At 45.5% G+C, this 8,724-nt stretch overlaps 1 non-coding gene across 1 annotated transcript; it reads right to left on the bottom strand.

Moving 5' to 3' along the window:
• Positions 1-5,626: 5,626 nt before the first annotated feature.
• TRNAW-CCA (transfer RNA tryptophan (anticodon CCA)) lies at positions 5,627-5,699 on the bottom strand. The gene has a single exon. It is a non-coding gene; the product is annotated as a tRNA-Trp (tRNA).
• Between the last annotated feature and the right edge of the window lie 3,025 nt (positions 5,700-8,724).

The raw sequence follows: 8,724 nt of genomic DNA, 5'->3' as shown, positions 1-8,724 counted from the left end.
AATTGTGTATTTCCAATGTAGAGCATAATTACGAAATCCTGCAGCCGCCTTCCACATTATTTACCATCTTTTAACGCACTTCCTGGTGCACTCCTGTCACCCAGTCCTTCGCGCACATGACTCGTTTCCCTCGTCTTTGCACTCCGATCGCGATAGCGTGCTACTCGTACAAGTGAAAAAAGCTACAGCGTATAAACTAGGGGTGCCCGAATAGTGATTCTTGTACCGATTCGAATACGAATCGAATAGTGCCAGAAGCGATATCGACTGGAGTTGAGTACTTTTATAATAGTTTTCCAATAATGAACAGCCCTTATGAATAATAACAAAAAGTTGTTCTCATATTGCCGCAGAGAGCTGTCCACATGCCAGTTACGAGCACTGTCATGAGGAACCTTTCCAAGCGCCTCATTGCTAAAGCTCCTAGGCATTACTCGTAGAATCACCATTAGAAGAGCGCCAGCAATGATACAGCACCTGGCGATACAGCACCTGTTTCTCGTGCGCGCGCACACGTCAACGTCCGAGTCTCCCGACGAATGAGAAGTCACCGCGCGTTCCTGGCCTTCGGGGTGTGCGTGAAAGTGTGTTCTGAGGGAACACGCGGTCTAACGTTGAAAAGGCTTTTGTGAACTCTTCTGCTAAATTGTGTAAATGCTTTAGTGTTGAGTTTCCAGGCCTAAGTTCGCCCAGAATAAACTAGTTTGTTTAGTGTACTTCATTGAAGACTGCAACATTTCTGGGGGATGTGTAGGGTATGATTGAGAGTCCCCAGTTCGTAAGAGAGCAGAGCCCCGACCCTCAACGATTGGAACCCAGAGAACCGAGTCCAGTACACCAGCGCACAAGCCGCCCCATCCGAGGTGATTCGCGCGAGTTCGGACCGCTTCCTGTTGCTGCAGCAGTGCAGGCAACAGTTACCAGCGACGGTTCAGCCATGAGCAACCTAGTGGCATCGTTCCAGCTCATCGTGTACACACCACGCACGCTGAAGTCCTTCCGCGGCGATACGTTCGAAGATGTTGAAGATAGGTTAGAACACTTCGAGCGAGTAGCAGATTTAAATGGCTGGGACGAGGCACGAAAGCTTTGCAATGTGTACTTCGCTTTAGAAGAGTCAGCGAGGACATCGTACGTGAATCATGAAGTGGTGCTATCTCCATGGGAAGAATTTAGGCGGCAGTTTCTTGCCGCGTATGCCCGCACCGATCGGCGACAGAAGGCAAAGCACGCTCTCTAAGGCAGGAACCAGCGCACTAACGAGAGTGTCGCCATATGTATTAACGACCTGTCCCGCCTCTTCAAGTACGCTGATCCAAACGTGACCGAAGAGAAGAAATTACTCCATATGATGCGTGACGTTGAAGGGAAGCTCAAAGGTTTTGCAGAAAAAATGAGTGAACATCTGTACATAATGGTTTTCAACCCTCCGAATTCGAATATCTTATCGAAATTGAGCGAAAGAAAGCGCAAATATATTTTATTTCGACAAAAATTGCAGCAGCGGACACGCCCAGCTCGCGCGTCTCGTTTCCGCCTGTGATTGGTCGGGCGCCTCGTGACGTCAACACTAATGTTCGTCCGAACCGACCGCTGCCGCTACACATGAAGCGCGGTTCCAGGTAGTTTGGTGCTGTTTTTGTGAGACGGTAATGGAAAATTTAGAGAGACTGCGTTTTTCTGAGGAGTTCGGCATTACTCCCTAGATGTACGCGCCGCTTGCGAAGAGCCGGCCTCTCGAAGAAGCAAACGATGCTGGTGCGAGCAGTGCTTTTGACGCGAACGAAAGCGAAGTCTTGGCATCTCCTCGTGTTGGAAATGCTCTTTGGTGAGTATTTTTGCAAAACGATCTAGTGATCTCGCCGATATTTCGCCGATCTAGTGAGCTCGTTTCCGGTCAAACAACTGTAGTGCTGTGTTCCTGCATGCCTCCTCGTGGAACGTAAGCGGGGATGCGATCGTCGGCATTTGTGCGCTGTCCAAAGCTGTCGGCAATCTACAAAGACGGTTTAAACGTCTGAAAAGCTTCCCGGTTCATGCAGTACGTGTAGTGACCTTCATCTGTGCGCCATCCGCACACTACTCGTTACTGAAGTCGTAAAGGCTGCGAATTCCGTCGGCTACGTGAGCCGGTCGGTTTCTCGCTGTGCGTGAGAGAAGGAGGGAGCGTAGCGTCCTGGCGTGCGCCGGCTTTCCAGCACATGCAAACTCTACATTTGCACTGCGTTATGGTAGCTGCATGCAGGCTGTTTTACAACATACGTGCAAATAGAAAATTCGCGGCGTTTTGCGACGAAACCTGCGTCAAGGGCGGGAGATAAACATGCACCTTCCGTTCAGCGTGCTAACACGAAGGAGCTCGCAGTAAATAAAATCGAGGTTTGGGCGAGTTCGTGTATTCATAAGGCCTTCCAACACCAGTTATCATCAGTCAGTCCGCACTCGTGCAGTCTTTGTTTTCGTTGCTCTGATCTTATCGCGCTGCGTTTAGAAAGCCTTCTAGTGGGAAGTAGTCCTCTCTCATTCTGTGGCCATATACAGCAACTTGAGGTTGAAGCACAGCACTGTTGTTCTTGAGGGCTTGAAATTCTTTCGCTTCACAGCAGCCTCCCACTTCGTTAAAAGCTTCTTGTCTTGTGGGAAGTAATGGAAGACAACATCGACGCCGCCGCTGGTGTTCGTGCAACCGTAGGCTGCACAGAAAGCCGGCATGATCGGCCCACCACTTCAGTTGATGCTGCGCACGTTGACTACCACTCTACATACACGCAGACGCACCAACAAAGGAATGCAGGGTCGATCGAAGCAGATTACGATGGCACGCACGCAGAAACAAGCACGGTCAGGCATGGTTGCGGAGGCTGCGAAGGAACGGAACACTAGTGTTGACGTCACAACACCGCGGTTTCCGCTCTCCGCTCGCATCATCAGCGTCAGCAGCAGCGCGCGGCATTCGACGGGGGGAGGAGCTACAACGCAATTTTAAGCGACGATTACGTCGCTCCTAATTGAAAGAAAACCCAAATTTTACCTACATGGTTTATAAGGTTCCCGCATCCGTATATGAGCGTCTTATTGAATTCGAAAGACTCTTCAGCTTCCCTTTAAGCAGCAGCTGTTTGCGGGGCTGGTCCGCAAACCACCACATAGTGTTGCTGAATTTCGCACCGAAGCGACGACCATACAAAAGGCGCTGCAGCAGTGTGCCCATCACTACAATCGTGATGTCACCAGGGCACCAGCCGATCTCCTATCAGCAGGCCCAGGCAGTAGCAACGAAGCTCTAGGGAAACTGGTGCGATCAATCGTAAAGGAGGAGGTTCGAAAGCTGCAGCTACCGGAAACCACTCCGATCGTTTCAACTCTCGCCGCCGTCATTGTGGATGAGTTCGGCACGCCATTCTGCAACCAGGACTTCAGGCACCGCCTGTGCATCTTCAACAACCACCACTGGCACGTCACATGCAGACGTACACTGATGTATTATGCCAACCGAACGGGCATAGTGCTCCATTCGCGACCCCGTGCAGCCGCCAGCCGACTCTGTGCGGTAGATCTCTTGCAGCAGAGCTGAGGCCATGGAAAAGCGACGTGCGGCGTGCACCCGACCGGACGCCTCTCTGTTTCCACTGCGGAGAAGATGGACACCTTTAACGGATGTGCCCATATCGCAGAGTAGGTCTTCGCGGTTTTGCGATAAATGCACTTTGTCCTCGTAATGGTGAAAAACACCTCGAAATTGAGGACTACCTTGCCAGACAACACGACTTGGCGGCTAGATACCTACACCAGCCAGGACCACCAGCATCTACACGCTGCCAATTACCGAGTCCACGGCCCTCCTCAATTTTACCAAGGAGTCGTTCACTGAGCCCACGTCAGGAAAACTGAAGGGGGCCGACCTGTGGAGGCGAGGCCGCTGACGTTCGAAAAAGCCAAGATCCCCCGTCAAGTTTACCGAGCAGCCACGACGAACAGAAACGGATTAATAAGAGAACAGAGAATTTCTTCAGACTTTCGCATTACCATAGATGGTCGTGAATTGAGTTGACACAGGTGCTGATTATTCCGTCGTAAGATATGCACTCACCAAAGAATTCAAAAATGCTTTTCACACTGTCGAATGGACCTTAGATACGTACGGCTGGTGGGCACCTCATTACATCCTTGAATAGATGCACAGCGAGAATCGGAATTAAAGGTTTTTGCAACGCTGATGTTGTCATACTACCAACATGTTGGAAGGATTTAATAATGGGAATTGTCTTTCTTTTAGCAAATGGAGTCCTAATCAACCTGCACAATTCTAGTGTGTCGTTTACTGCGAAGCAGGCTATAGACATGCAAGAATGGCAGCAGCCTATTCAACAGTAGACCGCGCCTCCACACCGAACACACTTTCACGCACCCCCGAGTGCCATAAACCATGCCATGGCTTCCCATTGGACGGGAGACTCGAACGCTGCCGTGTACGCGTGCACGGGAGACGCGCAATGTATGGCCATGCTGGAGGTGTTGCTGGCGCACATCTAATGGCGAATCTGTATATAGCTACCCCGTGGCGAGGGTCAATCTAAGTCCGTCAACGACTCGTGTGGACACAAAAAAAATTTCATCTCAAATTTATCGCGAAAGCTGTGCAGCTGTCAACCTAACGTACGTATCTTGGAAAAAATATACTGAAATTCACCGCTAAGACGACTACATCATTACGCTGACATTTATTTGCTTGTTATAGTTAGCTTACAGTGACGCGGTCAACGTTACAGAATTCCCGTCTGTTGTCAATACAAGCCCATACACGGAAGGTTACAGAAAACGGGTATAAGCTCTTAGTTTGTCGAAACTATGCCGAAACAAATTATATGACAATTAGCGGTCAAAATAATTCTCAAATCTACCGACTTTCCCCTACTCTTCACAATTACGCATTTCACAGTGAAGTTCTAAATATTCCGGAATTCCAGTCTTCTGGCAATACGTGGCCTTCTACGGGAAGAAAACGGTCAACATCATATTTATCCGCTAGAATGAAACTCTCGCCCTTCCAAGTGTTATTCAGCTAACTAATTACGAAGTATTCCCAACCGCAAATTCCAAACAAACGTTATTATTTCGTGAACTCGTTTGACTGCGCTCCGGCCAACGCATATCGTCACTCGCGCCGAAACTCTGTTTAATGGCCGCCTGCTTCTTATACACACTCTTACCGCCAGTGGATGTTGTGATTCCGCCATAGTAGCCTAGGCGACCCTAAAGTAATACTACTACAAACAGTAATATATATATATATATATATATATATGCGTAAATCTGTCGACTGCAGTATGCACAGCTTCGCTGCTCGCCCGCCACAGAGAGGAAGGCCTGATGAATTTCTTAAGGTGAATTGCATTCTTTCCCTACTTCAACTGTTTCGAGCCTATATATATATATATATATATATATATATATATGTAAACGGGAAGAAAGGGGGTTAACCGAGGGGCCCGATTTTTATTAGTCATATCATAAGAAGCCAACAAACACTGACACCAAGGACAACATAGGGGAAATTACTTCTGCTTAACAAATGAATTAAAGAAACGATAAATTAATGGAAATTAATGTGGATGAAAAAACAACTTGCCGCAGGTTGGGAACGATCCAACAACCTTCGCATTTGGCGTGCAATGCTCTACCAATTGAGCTACCACGGCGCTGTTTCTTCATCCACTTTCTTGGGTATTTATGTTTCCTAGTAGAACCCTGGGAGTGTTAATCAGCGCCACCACTCACAGACCTTCGCGGCGGTAGTGGAACCTCTTTTTTTGACGCAGGCGTCACAAGAACGTGATCTTTTTGGGTGAAGGCAACCGGTCAATAAACCCACATATTCTACCTGAAGGCATCATTGTTGCCGGATTCGAGACCCTCGTTATGTAATAAACGAGAAGAAAGGGGGTTAACCGAGATGCCCGATTTTTATTAGTCATATCATAAGAAGCCAACAAACACTGCCACCAATGACAACGTAGGGGAAATTACTTGTGCTTGACAAATGAAATAAAGAAACGATAACTTAATGGAAATTAAAGTGGATGAAAAAACAACAAAAAAAAACCTTGGGGCTGACACTCCCAGGGTTCTACTAGGCCACCTAAATACCCAAGAAAGTGGATGGGAAAACGCCGCCATGGTAGCTCAATTGGTAAAGCATCGCACGCGAAATGCGAAGGTTGTGTCTTCGGTTTCCACCTGCGGCAAGTTGTTTCTTCACCTACTTAAATTTACATTAATTTATTGTTTCTTTATTTCATTTGTTAAGCAGAAGTAATTTGCCCTATGTTGTCCTTGGTGTCAGTGTTTTTTGGCTTCTTATGATATCACTATATATATATATTCTCTTTCTTCCTTTCCCTTCTTTATCTGTACATCGATTATTAAAACACGCAGAATAATTATCTTTCTTTTCCTCTACCTTTCTCGCTTTCTTCATATATATACAACCTTTACTGAAACACGCGGATCGATGGCTTTAAATTATATTGTATCAAGTGCTAAATTTAAACTTATTAGGGGATTTTACACGCAAGTGTTTTCAAAAATATATATATGAAAACGCTGCCCGGATAGACGAGAGATACGCGTAGATTTACTGTAGCTTTCTTAGGTCTTGCAACTTCATTGACGCAGGTTCTAAAATGAAGGTTCTATATGGCATACGTATTTCTCATTCAAGGCATTCATGACGCACGGATAGAAAAAGTTGGGGAAAAGGTCAGGTCATGCAGCGTGATTGTTAGAGGCTTGCGAGGTCTAGTGAACTGTGATTTCGTATGATCTGAGGGAAAAGTTTTTCACGTTTGACATTGCACGACGAAAAGAGCTGCCGTCACCACTGCAGGAGAATGGAATTGTTCCTTTTCTTCTCATCACAATATCAAAAATGAAAGCGAGCTTTTACGATCAAACGTGTCCACTTGTGACGACGAAATGCCTGTACAGTATTTTCATCTCAACTCAGTCCAGTTTCGGGCCATGTCCTGAACCGAACAAGAATTGAACCCGAAAACCGAAGTCGAGCCATTATTTTCAGCTGAATGGGAACCAAACCTTTATTTTAAGCCACATTGTAATTGTGCCTGAACACGGACTTACTGTAGGAACACGTGGTTCTGAGCCCACTTTGGACGCTCTGATTGAGCATGTTAGAGGATAAATGTTGTACACAGGCTCAAATTATCCCGTAGTGAGTAAACGTTTCTCACGCTATAGGAAAAACTCAAATGATTTTAATATTCTGAGCTCATTACTGACACTTCTTACGTTGCTCATGCTTGTGCAACCAAGGGTGCGCCTTATGTGCATAAATATGCGGTTAAACTATGCACACTATTACATCTTGCATTTTGTGAACTTCCTGTTTGCTGTTAAATTGTTTAGGCCCAAGAAATATCTATCGGCTAGATTTGGTGAATTTTTACCACCCAGTGATACTTTCACATTGTAGCCTCATTGGATGGATTTCATGACTTGGGCTTTATTATTTCAATAGCCACAAAGGTGTAGATTGTAAAGTAAGCTGCATCTGTGCGGGGGCCTAAGCCGATTCAGCTGCGCTAACTTGTGCTAACTTTCCGAAATTCTTACAACAATATATCTATAAGGAAGACAAACATGTTGCATGTCCAGTTAGCTTTGTCATTGCAAAAATTAGCATTCAAATTGTAATTATTTTCTATTAGGCTGAATATTTTACCATTCAAGTGCGCATGTCATGTCATTTTGGAAGGTAACGAGGAATGGTGTTCGTACTGCTTTTCGGGATAGCCGCAGTTCTCTTAAGTTTAGTTCATACTGATGTTCATACTGATGTTCATACTGATGATGAACTTCATGACAGTATTAATGACATTTTCTCACGTTTTCCTTTATCTCCCATATTTTTATTCGGCAACTTTAACTTTCCTAACATAATGTGGAACACAGAACCAGCTGCTGTGTCACCATTTTCCTCTCAAGCCCACGATTTTTTAGAACTATGCTCTACGTTTTCATTATAGCAGTTAAACACTCAAGCTACTAGAATCACGCCTGTCTCAGCCAACACCCTTGATCTAATCCTTACAACTAGGCCTGACCTTGTTTCTAGTATTTCTTATTTACCAGGCATAAGCGAACACTCGTTACCTTCCTTTTCTATTGATGCACACGTTCCAAAAAACAGCAAAATACGCAAGACAATTCGTGACTATGCTAGAGCTAATTTTGAGGCAATCAACAAAGAATTAGCAGATTTCACTAACACATTTTTGACGAACTTTGATGAACGTTCTATTCAACATAACCGGGACATGTTTTCAACTAAAGTAAACAAATTAATTGAAAAATACATCCCTGTTCGTATTATCACATCTAATCCTCGAACACCATGGTATAACTGCCATATCAAACGGCTTTCTAATCGAAAGAAACTTCTGTATCGCTTGGCCAAATTATCATCCTCAAACTCACGCTGGACGGCCTATAAAACTGCATCTGATACTTACATTGCAGCATTAAAGGAAGCTAAAGATAACTTCATGTCGAATACCTTACCCCAACTTCTCAATTCTAATGTTCGAAAGTTTTGGCGTATGATTAACGCCTGTCTTGATAACTCCATTGCCTTGGTAGACACAGCCGGCAACCCCGTCCCACCTAACCAATGTGCTACTATCCTTAATGACACCTTCTCCAAAA

This window comes from Dermacentor variabilis, chromosome 7, assembly GCF_050947875.1.
Source record: "Dermacentor variabilis isolate Ectoservices chromosome 7, ASM5094787v1, whole genome shotgun sequence".
NCBI classification, from domain to species: Eukaryota; Metazoa; Arthropoda; class Arachnida; order Ixodida; family Ixodidae; genus Dermacentor; species Dermacentor variabilis.
The sequence above is the reverse complement of the archived record's forward strand: the minus strand, read 5'-3'. Positions and strand labels throughout refer to the sequence as shown.